A 14,194-nucleotide genomic window follows, 5' to 3' on the forward strand; every position below is an offset into this window, starting at 1 on the left:
CAACATTCATGGTAAATAGAATAAACAGAAACAATAAGTACCCTTTTCTCAATTTTGGTCAGGTTTTGTTGTCAAAATCTATGAAAAACCTTAAAGTTTCTCAGAGCTTTTGGATTTTGGAATTTCAAATAAGGAATTATGACTATATGCCAATTTTTTCTTTCTGCTGTAACTTGGGAGGCTTTGTGAAAATTAAGTGCTTATCAATGAAGGGAAGCATAGTAAGATTATTTTAAAACATTAAATTACATATTTATATTTTAAAATATTTGAAAACATTCCATTATTATAATGTTATTGACATAAAGGCAATAAAGTATAGCTGATAACTAGTTTATATTGACAGGAGCGTCTATATTTGCATAGCAGTTCAGAGAATGAGAGCAAACCACATATTTAAATTTTGAAAATGTTCATCAGAAACTTTGACTGCTGGTCTACTTGAGATTTGCATAATCACTTCCCCCGTTCCATTCTCTTCATTCCATTCCTTTTTTCCTATTCTGGGCATTTTTCTTCTGTAGTTACTCCCTTTCTTTCTCAGAACATCTCTTTTTGCCTCTTGATCATTCATATTATCAACCTGTGAGTTTTCTCTAGATTATTCTGTATTTTTAAAAATCTGCAACAAGATTTAAATTTGCGATTTCTGCCAAGTACTGCAATAAAATGCTGCGTTCCAGAGTAGATGCTAAACTGTATGCCATATTTCCAAAGGAGTTTTAGTAAAGTCACTACATGACCCTTGACTTCTATATGCACTTCATGGGCAGAGACGGGTTGGGTCTGTAGAAGAGTTTTTTGAACACAGCAGCCCACGTGAAGTGAGTCTTTCTTCCCCTGTCTGCCTCTCTTCTCAGGTGTCTGAGAGGACCTTCAAGACACCACTTGAGAGCATGATGAGGTCTTTATGAACTCAGGTGTGTGACCCCACACTGAAAAGCCTTAAAGACAGAGAGAATGGCTCAGAAAACCAAAGAAATATTGATTCTGCCTAAGGTCGAGCTTTATTCTTAGGATCTGTTTGGGCAAAAAATGCATGAATATTTCTTGTGGATGTGTTAAAGGCCATACATGAGAAAAGGCTGCTTTGGAAGTCACTTGATTTAACCCAACAGGATCATTTTTAGAGGATTGAAAAGGCGTTAGCAGAAAGGAGGCTGGAGACGGCCGGAGGAGAGACTAAGGAACTGCTAGAGTAGAGCACAGTCATCTGGCCAAGGGGAATGCAAGTGAGAGGTCACAAGAGACCTAGGGTCCCAAGGAACTTGTGCAAAATGTTCATAAAAGAGATAACTTTAGGGTGGCATGGGTGGCTCAACGGAGTGGGGCGCCAGCCCCATATGCCGGCGGTGGTGGGTTCAAACCCAGCCCCGGCCAAGAAAAAAAAAAAAAGAGAGATAACTTTAAACGTCTCCCAAGCCAAAGAGCACAAAGCCAGCTTACAAAGCACCAGTCCTGTAAACACTTTCCTATATTCCTTATCTCTGTTTCTGCCTACTACTCCTTTCTCCTTTTTCTCACCCCAGACAGTATAAAAAAGAGCCGCCATTCATGGAGGGGGTTGGGGAGTGAGGAAGAGAGTGGACGCCGTCTAATTTCTAACCTTTCTTATGTCACCCAGGGAATTTATATGGTGTTGCTTCTCTGTGCATTATTAGATTTAAGACTGGATCTCAATATACAAATATTTTCATGAAACTATAACTTATGTATAAAATTTTCTTTTGAATAAAATTAGAGGCTGTGACTTTTAAGTGGTCCTGGTGATTATAATTAGCAAGCTGAGATCATGTTTTGTCATTTAAAGTTACTGTAGGAGTAAGAGATTGCTAAGAGTTCTTAGAAAAGCCATGAGATTGCCCAAGTTTTCACCCAGAGAAGAGAGACAAGTAATCCTTGAATATAGTTTAAAAGAAGACTGGGAGGCAAAAATTAGTTTGATTGTGATTAGGGTCTAAAGTAGCTGGTGATTTTAAGTGGAAGCCAGTGTTCATTTACCACTCAGAAAATCCTAGGGCCCTATAAAATTATGCTAAATACGCCCTGCCTGTGCTGTATAAATGGAAGACAAAGTCCAGATGATGGCATGTAAATTTATAAAATGGCTTACTGAATATTTTAAGTTCACTGTTGAGATCCGCTATTCAGCAAAAAGATTCACTTTAAAGTATTGCAGCTCATTGACAATGCACTTGATCACCCAGAAGCTTTGATGGAGATGTATGAGAAGGTTAATGCTGTTTTCATGTCTGCTAATGCAAACCTGGATCAAGGAGTAATCATTATACATAGGGCCCTAAGTCTTTTTTGATCAACCTAACACTTTCAGATTTTACTCCCTTCTTCTCTATTTACAAGCATACTTCAGAGGTATTGGTGTGTTTGGATCCAGACCACTGCAATAAAGCAAATGTTTTAATAAAGGAAATTACACAATTTTTTTGGTTTCCCAGGGCATGTTAAAGTTATGTTTGCCCTATGTTGTAGTTTATTAAGTGTGCAATAGTATTATTTCTTAAAAATATACATATGTAAGTTAAATATTTTGTTGCTAAAAGATGCTAACAATCATCTGAACCTCCCATGAGTCATAATTTTTTTGCTAGTGGAGAGTTTTATATAGTGTTGCCTCAATGATCATGGCTGCTGACTGAGCAGGGTAGTGATTGCTGCAAATTGGGGTGGCTACGGCAATTTCTTTATTTCTTGTTTTTAAATTTCAGAATATTACAGGGTACAATTGTTTTGATTACATGATATGCTTTTATGTAGTTTGAGTCAAAGTTGTAAGAGTGCCCATCACTCAGATAGTATTCATTGTACCTACTAGGTGTGAATTTACCTGTCCACACCTTCCCTTTCCCACATGCTTGGTTTCCATGAATATTGCTGCCATATATGGGCATGGGTGTTGTTCAATTATTTCTAATTTAGTAGTGAATAATGTGGTGTTTGCTTTTCCATTTTTGTGATACTTCTCTTAGAAGAATGGTATCAGTTCCATCAAATTGTTTGTTAAAAAAGATATTAGTTCACCGCTTTTTATGGCTGAGTAGTATTCAATGGTGTGTGTGTGTGTGTATATATATATATATGTATAACTAAATAACATTTTATTAATCCATTCATTCATTGGTGGGCATTTGGGCTTATTATACATCTTTGTGATTGTGAATTGTGCTGCAATAAACATTTGAGTGCATGTGTCTTTTGATAAAGTGACTTTTTTTCCTTTGGGTAAATATGAATAGTGGGATTGCTGGGTCAAATCGCTATTCTGCTTTTAGTTCCTTGAGATATCTTCATATAATTTTCCATACAGGTTGTATTAGTTTGCAGTCCCACCAACAGTGTATAAGTGTTCATTTCTCTCTACAACTGTGCCAATATCTATTGTTTTGGGACTTTCTGATAAAAGCCATTCTCAGTTGGGTTAGATAATATCTCATTGTGGTTTTGATTTGCATTTCCTTGATGGACAGAGATGTTGATTGAGCACTTTTCATATGTTTATTGGCTATTAGTCTATCTTCTTTTGAAAAGTTTCTATTAATGTCTTTTGCCCATTTTTAATGGGGTCATTTGATTTGTTTCTTGTTGATTTGTTTGAGTTCTTTATAGATTCTGGTTATCAATTCTTTATTGGATGAATAGCATGCAAATTTTTCTCTTATTCTGCAGGTTGTCTATTTACTCTATTGATTGTTTCCTTGGTTGTACATAAGCTTTTTAATTTCATCAAGTCCCATTTGTTAATTTTTGTTGTGGTGGTTGTCCTGGGGGTCTTCTTTGTAATTTTTAAAAATAAGGATGAAGCTCACCACATTAATTGATTCTTCCTTTCACAAAAGATAAAGATTTCTCTATAGCATTTGATGCTGTCGTAGGGCATTTTGCACACAGTAGAAATTCTTTCAAAATTGGAGTCAATCTCTCTAAACCTGACACCTCTTCAGCTAAGTTTATGAATATCCTAAGTCCTTTATTGTCATTTCAACAATGTTCACAGAATCTTCACTGTGAGTAGATTCCATCTCAAAAACCACTTTCTTTGCTCATCTATGAGAAAGAGCTCCTCATCCATTCAATTCTTATCATGAGATTCAGCAATTCTTTGGCCCTCACTTTGAATTTTAGTTCCCTTGCTATTTCTACCACATCTTCAGTGATTTCCTTAATTGCAGTCTTAAACCCCAAAGTCATCCATGAGGACTGGACTCAACTTCTTCCAAACTCCTCTTAATGTTTCTATTTCAACCTCTCTCTATGACTAATAAATGTTCTCAATGATATCTAGAATGGTAAACACTTTCCAGAAGGCTTTTGATTTGTTTTGCCTTTGTCAGAGGAATCACTGTCTATGGAAGTGATAGCCTTAGGAAATGTCTTTCTTAAATAAGAAGACTTGGAGGTGGAGCAAGATGGCGGCCAAGTAACAGCTTCCCTGCACCTGGGCACAGTGAGTCTGGGGAGATAAGACTCCAGGCATCTTTGGCTGGTGGGATTTGCCTATAATCATCCCTTTGAGGATACAAGGAGTCAGCAAGGGAATTCTGGACCCCAAGAGGAGGACAAAAACAGTGGAAAACTGGCAAGTGGTTGCGTGTGTTTGATCGACCTAATCCCACCAGCAGCCATAAGTACAAGCAGCAGTGAGACTGCAAACCGCAAAAGGCCTTACCTGTGAATTGTTTCAGTGTTTTTGGATTTGGCACTCAGTTGAACTGCCTTGGGGAGAGCTTGAGCAGGAGTTCAGAGAACTTTGGGCATTGTCTAGGGCCCCAGACTGAGCCGCTGAGCCAGACGGAGCTAATAGTGTTTGACTGTGGGCCACAGGGAGCCATTGTGAGAGAACTGCCCCGGCAAGCTCCGCCCTCAGGGTCGCAGAGCAAGGATCGGGCGGGAGCTAGTAACCTATTAACTGAGCAGCTAAAGGTAGGGACTGAGCTGTCTTATAGCCTTAACCATCAGGGGCAGAGTTTTGGCACAATGGAGCCTTGGGCTGTTGCCCTGGGTAGAGTGCCGTGGCGTCACAGCTCATAGCAACCTCAAACACCTGGGCTTGGCACCACTCGGACCTCCATAAGAACTGTGCCACGAACCCCAACCCAAGACCCACAAACGGGGGTCTCTTCTCCGGGCCTCCGCATGCCCTAACCAGGAACTGTGGGAGCTATGCAACCCTGCATCCTCCCTCCTGTACCCTCTCTGCTTCCACACTGGCCCGCTCATCTGGCCAGGGACTCTGCTAGCCACATGCCCTCTGGAGCCCTCCCTGCCTCTGAGCAGGGCCTTTCTCCTGGCCAGAGACTGCTGGAGACTTGGGCTCTCTGTGCCAAAGTAACTGGGCACCAGGCACTCCCAGAACTGTGTGTACCACCTCCCACCCTGTTGCTGGATCCAGGTGTGTCACACTCTGTAGCTGCTTCCACAACCAGAACTCCCTGCCTGGGGTAGCCCCAGAGGAACTACACAGGGTCGCTCCCTACAAAGATCCAGCAAAAAAAGAGTGATCCTGCTGGGGTTTAATCTTGGAGAGACACCTCCCCAACTCTGAGGATGGCCAGAGGCAACAGTGAAAAACAATCATGAGGTGAAATCAACAGAAAAACTCTGGTAATATGAATAATCAGAGTAGATCAACTCCTCCAAGGAACAATGGGGCAGACACAGCACAAGATCCCATGCACAAACAAATAGCTGAGATGTCAGAAATCAAATTCAGAATCTGGATAGCAAATAAGATCAAATTAGAATTCCAAGCAGTAACCCAAAAGATATCTCAAGAATTCAACAAATTCAAAGACCAAATGACCAAAGATTTTGACACATCGAGACAAGAAGTTGCAGCCCTCACAGATCTGAGAAACACAGTAGAATCCCTCAGTAACAGAATGGAGCAAGCAGAAGAAAGGATTTCTGACATTGAAGACAAAGCTTTCAAACACTCCCAAACTCTCAAAGATGAAGAGAAATGGAGGGCAAAAACAGATCACTCTCTCAGAGAGCTCTGGGATAATTCGAAGAAAACTAATATTCATCTTATAGGGATCCCTGAAAGTGACGAAGTGGCTTCACAAGGCACAGAGTCTCTTCTCCATGAGATTATGAAGGATAATTTTCCATATATGCCAAGAGATTCTGAAATTGAGATAGCATACAGTTTCAGAACTCCAGCATGACTCAACCCAAATAAGACATCCACCAGACACATCATAATCAATTTCACTAAAGTTACTATGAAGGAGAAAATTCTGAAAGCAGCCAGACGAAAGAAAACCATCACCTACAAGGGCAAGAATATTAGAATAACTGCAGATCTCTCTGCTAAAACCTTTCCAGCTAGAAGAGGATGGTCATTGACTTTTAATCTCCGAAAACAAAATAACTTTCAACCCAGGATCCTGTACCAGCTAAAATGAGTTTCATTTATGATGGAGAAATTAAATACTTCAATGACATTCACATGTTGAAGAAATTTGCCATAACTAAACCAGCTCTCCAGGATATTCTCAGACCTATCCTCCATAAAGACCAGTGTAATCCTCCACCACAAAAGTAAACCCACCCCCAAAATTTTGATCAAATTCCAACTTCCACAGTCATAAAAGAATTAAAAATGTCCACTGGACTCTCAAAAGGCTTATCAATATTCTCAATAAATGTGAATGGTTTAAATTGTCCTCTAAAGAGGCACAGGGTGGCTGGCTGGATACAAAAACTCAAGCCAGACATCTGCTGCATACAAGAATCGCATCTTACATTAAAAGACAAATATACACTCAAAGTGAAGGGATGGTCATCTATACTCCAGGTAAATGGAAAGCAGAAAAAAGCAGGCGTTGCAATCCTATTCGCAGACACAATAGGCTTTAAACCAACCGAGATAAGGAAGGATAAGGACGGATACTTCATATTTGTTAAAGGTAATACTCAATATGATGAGATTTCAATTATTAATATTTATGCACCCAACCAGAATGCACCTCAATTTATAAAAGAAATTCTAACAGACATGAGCAACTTGATTTCCTCCAGTTACATAGTAGTTAGAGATTTTAACACCCCTTTAGCAGTGCTGGATAGATCCTCCAAAAAGAAGCTAAGCAAATAATTTTAGATTTAAACTTAACGATTCAGCATCTGGACTTAACAGACATCTACAGAACATTTCATCCCAACAAAACATTCTTCTCATCATCTCACAGAACATACTCCAAAATCGACCGCATCCTAGGCCACAAATATAACCTCAGCAAATTTAAAAAAATAGAAATTATTCCTTGCATCTTCTCAGATAATCATGGAATAAAAGTTGAACTCAATAACAACAGGAACCTGCATACCTGCATACAAAAACATGGAAGATAAACAACCTTATGCTGAAGGATACATGGGTTATAGATGAGATTAAGAAGGAAATCACCATATTTTTGGAACAAGACAATAATCAGCACACAAACTACCAGAACCTCTGGGATACTGCAAAGGCAGTCCTAAGAGGGAAATTTATAGCACTGCAAGCCTTTCTCAAGATAACGGAAAGAGAGGAAGTTAATAACTTAATGGAACATCTCAAGCAACTGCAGAAGGAAGAACACTCCAACCCCAAACCCAGCAAAAGAAAAGAAATAACCAAAATCAGAGCAGAATTAAATGAAATTGAAGACAAAAGAATTATACAACAGATCAATAAATCTAAAAGTTGGTTTTTTGAAAATAACAATAAAATAGATAAACCTTTGGCCAACCTAACCAGGAAAAAAAGAGTATAATCTCTAATTTCATTAATCAGAAATGGTAATGATGAATTAACAACAGACCCCTCAGAAATCCAAAAAAATCCTTAACAAATACTACAAGAAACTCTCCTCTCAGAAATATGAAAATCTGAAAGAAATCGACCAATACCTGAAAGTATGCCACCTACCAAGACTTAGCCAGAACAGAGTGGAAATGTTTAACAGGCCTATATCAAGTTCTGAAATAGCATCAACTATACAAAACTTCCCTAAAAAGAAAAGCCCAGGACCAGATGGCTTTATGTCAGAATTCTACCAAACCTTTAAAGAAGAACTAGTACCTATATTACTAAACCTCTTTCAAAATATAGAAAAAGAAGGAACATTACCCAACATATTCTACAAAGCAAACATCACCTTGATCCCCAAACCAGGGAAAGACCCAACAAGAAAGGAAAATTATAGACTATTATCACTAATGAATATTGATGCTAAAATACTCAATAAGATCCTAACAAAGAGAATCCAACAACACATCAAAAAAATTATACACCACAACCAAGTGGGATTTATCCCAGGGTCTCAAGGCTGGTTCAATATACGTAAATCTATAAATGTAATTCAGCACATAAACAAACTAAAAAATAAGGACCATATGATTCTTTCAATTGATGCAGAAAAAGCTTTTGATAATATCCAGCATCCCTTCATGATCAGAACACTTAAGAAAATTGGTATAGAAGGGACATTTTTAAAACTAATAGAGGCCATCTACAGCAAACAGCCAATATCCTATTGAATGGAGTTAAACTGAAATCAATTCCACTTAGATCAGGAACCAGGCAAGGTTGCCCATTGTCTCCATTGCTCTTTAACATTGTAATGGAAGTTTTAGCCATTGCAATTAGGGAAGAAAAGGCGATCAAGGGTATCCAAACAGGGTCAGAAGAGATCATACTTTCACTCTTTGCAGATGATATGATCCTATATCTGGAAAACACTAGGGATTCTACTACAAAACTTTTAGAAGCAATTGAAGAATACAGCAATATCTCAGGCTACAAAATCAGCACCCATAAATCTGTAGCCTTTATATATACCAACAATAACCAAGCTGAAAAAACAGTCAAGGACTCTATTTCTTTTATAGTAGTGCCAAAGAAGATGAAATATTTGGGAGTATACCTAACAAAGGACATGAAAGATCTCTACAAAGAGAACTATCAAACTTTAAGAAAAGAAATAGCTGAAGATGTTAACAAATGGAAAAACATACCATACTCATGCCTGGGAAGAATCAACATTGTTAAAATGTCTATACTACCCATAGCAATATATAATTTTAATGCAATTCCTATTAAAGCTCCACTGTCATATTTTAAAGATCTTTAAAAAATAATACTTCGTTTTATATGGAATCAGAAAAAACCTCGAATAGCCAAAACATTACTCAGCAATAAAGACACAGCAAGAGGAATCACACTACCAGACCTGAGACTGTACTATAAATTGATAGTGATCCAAACAGCCTGGTGTTGGTACAAAAACAGAGAAGTAGGTGTCTGGAACAGTATAGAGAACCAAGAGATGAATCCAGCTACTTACTGTTATTTGATCTTTGACAAGCCAATCAAAAACATCCAGTGGGGAAAAGATTCCCTATTTAACAAATGGTGCTGGGTGAACTGGCTGGCAACCTGTAGAAGATTGAAACTGGACCCCCACCTTTCACTATTAACTAAGATAGACTCTCACTGGGTAAAAGATTTAAACTTAAGACATGAAACTATAAAAATACTTGAAGAAAGTGCCGGGAAAACTCTTGAAGGAATCAGCCTGGGTGAATATTTTATGAGGAGGACTCCCCAGGCAATTGAAGCAGTATCAAAAACACACTACTGGGACCTGATCAAACTAAAAATCTTCTGCACAGCCAAGAACATAGTAAGTAAATCCAGCAGACAGCCCTCAGAATGGGAGAAAATATTTGCAGGTTATACCTCCGATAAAGGTCTAATAACCAGAATCCACAGAGAACTCAAATGTATCAGCAAGAAAAGAACATGTGATCCCATGTCAGGGTGGCAAGGGACTTGAAGAGAAACTTCTCTTAAGAAGACAGACGCATGATCTACAAACACATGAAAAAAAGCTCATCATCCTTAATCATCAGAGAAATGCAAATCAAAACTACTTTGAGATATCACCTAACCTCAGTAAGAGTAGCCCACAGAACAAAATCCTCAAACCAGAGATGTTGTTGTGGATGTGGAGAAAAGGGCACATTTCTACACTGCTGGTGGGAATGCACACTAATACGTTCCTTGTGGAAGGATGTTTGGAGAATACTTAGAGACCTAAAAATAGACCTGTTATTTGATCCTATAATTCCTTTAGTAGGTTTATACCCAGAAGACCAAAAATCACAATATAACAAAGATGTCTGTACCAGAATGTTTATTGCAGCACAATTCATAATTGCCATGTCTTGGAAGAAGCCCAAGTGTCCATCAACCCACGAATGGACTAGCAAATTGTGGTACATGTATACCATGGAATATTATGCAGCCTTAAAGAAAGATGGAGACTTTATCTCTTTCATGTTTACATGAATGGAGGTGGAACATATTCTTCTTAGCAAAGTATTTCAGGAATGGAAGAAAAAGTATCCAATGTACTCACCCCTACTATGAAGCTAAATTATAGCTTTCACATGAAGGCTATAACCCAACTGTAGCACAAGACTATGAGGAAAGGGCCAAGGAAGGGGAAGGGAGGGGGGAGGTTAGGGTGGAGGAAGGGTAATGGTGGGGCCACACCTACAGTGCATCTTAGAATGGGTACAGGCAAAACTTACTAATGGTAGAATACAAATGTCCACATACATAACTAAGAAAATGCCATGAAGGCTACGTTGAACAGTTTGATGAGAATATTTTAGATTGTATATGAAACCAGCACATTGTACCCCTTGATTGCACTAATGTACACAGCTATGATTTAACAATAAAAAAAAAAAAAGAAGCGTTGACAATAAAAAGTACTCTTTGATCCCTAGGCTATAGAATGGGCACTATATTGCCAGGCTTAAAAACACCATTAACCTCCTAGTACATCTCCATCAGAGCTTTTGGATAATAAAATCCATTGTCAAAAGTCACCAGTATATTTGCTCCTAACAAGAGTCAGCCTGTCCTTCAAAATTTGAAGTCAAGCATTGACTTCATCTCTCTACCTTTTTAAGTCCTAGATGGCATCTTTTCCCAATATTAGGCTGTTTTGTTCACATTGAAAAATCTATTGTTTAATGTATCCACCTTCACCATGATCTTATCTAGCTCTTCTGTATAACTCACAGCAGCTTCTACCTCCACACTTACAGCTTCACCTTGCACTTTTATGTATCAGAGACAGCTTCTTTCCTTAAATCTCATGAACCCATATCTGCTAACTTGAAACTTTTCTTCTGAAGCTTCATCACCTCTCTCAAACTTCATAGACGTGAAACAAGTTAGGGTCTTGCTATGGATTAGGCTTTGGCTTAAAGGAATATTGGCATGATCTTCTATCCAGATCACTAAAACTTTCTCCATATCAGCAAAAAGGCTGTTTTACTGTCTGTCATTTGTGTGTTCACTGAAGTAGCACTTTAGATTTTCTTCAAGACCTTTTCCTTTGCATTCACCCCTTGGCTATCCATTTGGCACAGAGGTGTAGCTTTTGACCCATCTTGGTTTTTTGACATGCCTTCCTCACTAAATTAATCATTTCTACCTTTTGATTTAAAAAGAGAGACATGAGACTTTTCCTTTCACTTGAACACTTAGAAGCCCTTGTAGTGTTATTAACTCATCTAATTTCAATATTGTCAGGAAATAGGGAAGCCCAAGAAGAGGGAGAGAGATAGCAAAAGGACAGTCAATGAAGTCAGAACACACATAATAACATTTATTGGTTACATTTGCCATCTAACATGCATGGCTTGTGATCTCCCTCCACCACCAAATTTCAGTAGCAACACTGAAGATCATTGATCACAGATCTCCATTAACAGATACAGGAACAATGAAAATGTTTTAAATACTGCAAGAATTACCAAAATGTGACAAAGAGGCACAAAGTGAACACGTGTTATTGGGAAAATGACACAGATAGATTAGCTCATCGTGGGGTCCCCAAACCTTCAATATGTAAAAATCTCAATATCTATACAGTGCAATAAAGTGCAATAAAATAGGGTATGCCTGTACTTCATTAGGGACATTAGTTGCTTTCTATTTTCTTATAGAATGAAATTGTTTTCTTGTTGAATATTCACTCAACTATTTTTCCTTCCACACTTCTCATTCATGATTCAATCTCTTCAAATCTGTAGTCATCCCTTTCACTGCAGGATAATTAGTCTTCAGTATCACCAGTGACCTTCCACTGGCCAAATCCAAACATATCCTTCTCTATGTTCTTCTTATTGAACTCCTCAGAACATCTGACTTAGCTGGTTAAGTTTTTGGAAATACTTTTCCCTCTTGGGCTCTTTAACACATACTAAACTTATTTCATTGTCTTATTGTGACATCTTCTCAGGCTTCTTGTTGAATCCTTCATTTCCTGTCCTTGTCTACATCAAAGAGGCCCAGGGCTAGGCTATGGATACTGTTTCTTCTCTGTAAGTGGATGACTTTCATTTGGGACAATTGCTTTGCATAAACTCTAGGCTGATGACATCCAAATTTATACCTTCATCTCTTTGCTTTCCCCTGAGCTATGCGCTATGTCTATGACTATCCACCCAACTATATTGTTCTGAGGCTCAGCGGATGCTCTGAAGTTAATATCCATCTGGCAGCTTTTTTCATGAATCCATTCTCCTTCTCTTACTCATGTAGCAAATGCCACCACCATTCACTCACTGTCTTAGGCCAAAATCTAAGCTTTTTTTGGTTTTACTCCTCTTTCTTCTTACCCAATATCCAAGCCATCAATTATCATGCCTTACCAGTTTTATAATAAATATTATTTGTGAGTAAAGAATCTATCTCCACTGCAACAATCCTGATGAGAGATTAGTTATAGTTTTAGATCATTCTGATAGATGTATGAAAAATAGATGGTGGGCACAGGAATGGAAACTTCCAATGCAACGCTTCAAGGTTCTGATCTCTACCTGTGTCTCGAAGCTCATCACACACCCCACTTTCTCTGGCAGACTTTGTTCTGAGTAGGCTTGTCTCCTCTTGTTCTTGACCACATCAAACTCTTTCCTGACTCAAGGCCTTTACATTTTTGTGTCTTCCTGTCTAGACATGTTCTTGTTTATACATTTTTTTCCTCTTGTTTACTGTCTCTTTTCTTACTTCCCTCAACCAGGATGTAACATATGTTCCCTTTCCTGTTCAGTGCCGTATTCCCAGCAGCTGTGGAAGGCCAACATACAGTAATTCCCTGTAAAAATATGTTGATTGAATGAAAAAGTATGTGTATTTAAGGCTTATGAGGTACATAGAAAAATAAAACCATTCTGTGATAGAAAGAGCACTGGGAAGCCTGAAGTTCTCTCCCAAGTCCTGATTCAGCCACTCTGGCAAACTTAAGTAAAGAAATTTTCTCCCTGGGGTTTTTCCTTACTCTCAAACATGCTGCTTCTAGTGTCCATTAAACAAATGACAGCCTACAGAAATAAAAATGTAGGACATATATCTCCGTATTGAGTTCAATACAACAGAAAACGCCACTTATAATTTTAAGCAAATAGTCTCTCCTCAGTAACGGTGTCCTTTTGATAAAATTTCACACCACAGGAAATCCATTACAATAAATATCTGTTCTAGTATCTGTCCATTTTGCAATAATCCTCTTTATTGCTCCTCTTGTTGCTTCTTCCCTGATCAACTGTCCTCAGGACCCTCTTCTTCACTCTGAGATTTCCAGAGTTTGAGCTCTGCCTCTGAGTACTCACTGTTGTCATGGTAGCCTTGCTAATTTTGCTTATATTTTTTCCCCCCATATTTTCCCACAACCTTTGAAAAGACCAAGCTAAATATGTGCCAAAGGCTATTTCTGACTTAATGTTTCAGGCATGAAAACATTTATTTTCTTAGCCTCTTGAAAAATATTAAATGGTTGTCTCGGCATCATTGATTGAGACTATTTGTTTATTTTCAGGACTGAAAGCTAAGGCCATTCTATTTTGATAGAACTATTTATTTAAAACAAACTCAAAATCAAAGACATCTTGTACAGTATGTAGGGAATGCTGTTTAACCCAAGTAATCCTAAAGTAAATAATTTATATGATTATTCAGTTGATTGAAAAATGAAAGTAGAATTTGGGCATATTTGTTTTGCCTTTTCTTTTGAATTAGTCATTAAATAAGTGCACATGATGCGTGAGTTTAAAAGAAAACAGAGTTTTATCGAAAGGAAGACATCATCCTGGTAGTGACTGAAGT

Source organism: Nycticebus coucang, chromosome 1, assembly GCF_027406575.1.
Source record: "Nycticebus coucang isolate mNycCou1 chromosome 1, mNycCou1.pri, whole genome shotgun sequence".
NCBI classification, from domain to species: Eukaryota; Metazoa; Chordata; class Mammalia; order Primates; family Lorisidae; genus Nycticebus; species Nycticebus coucang.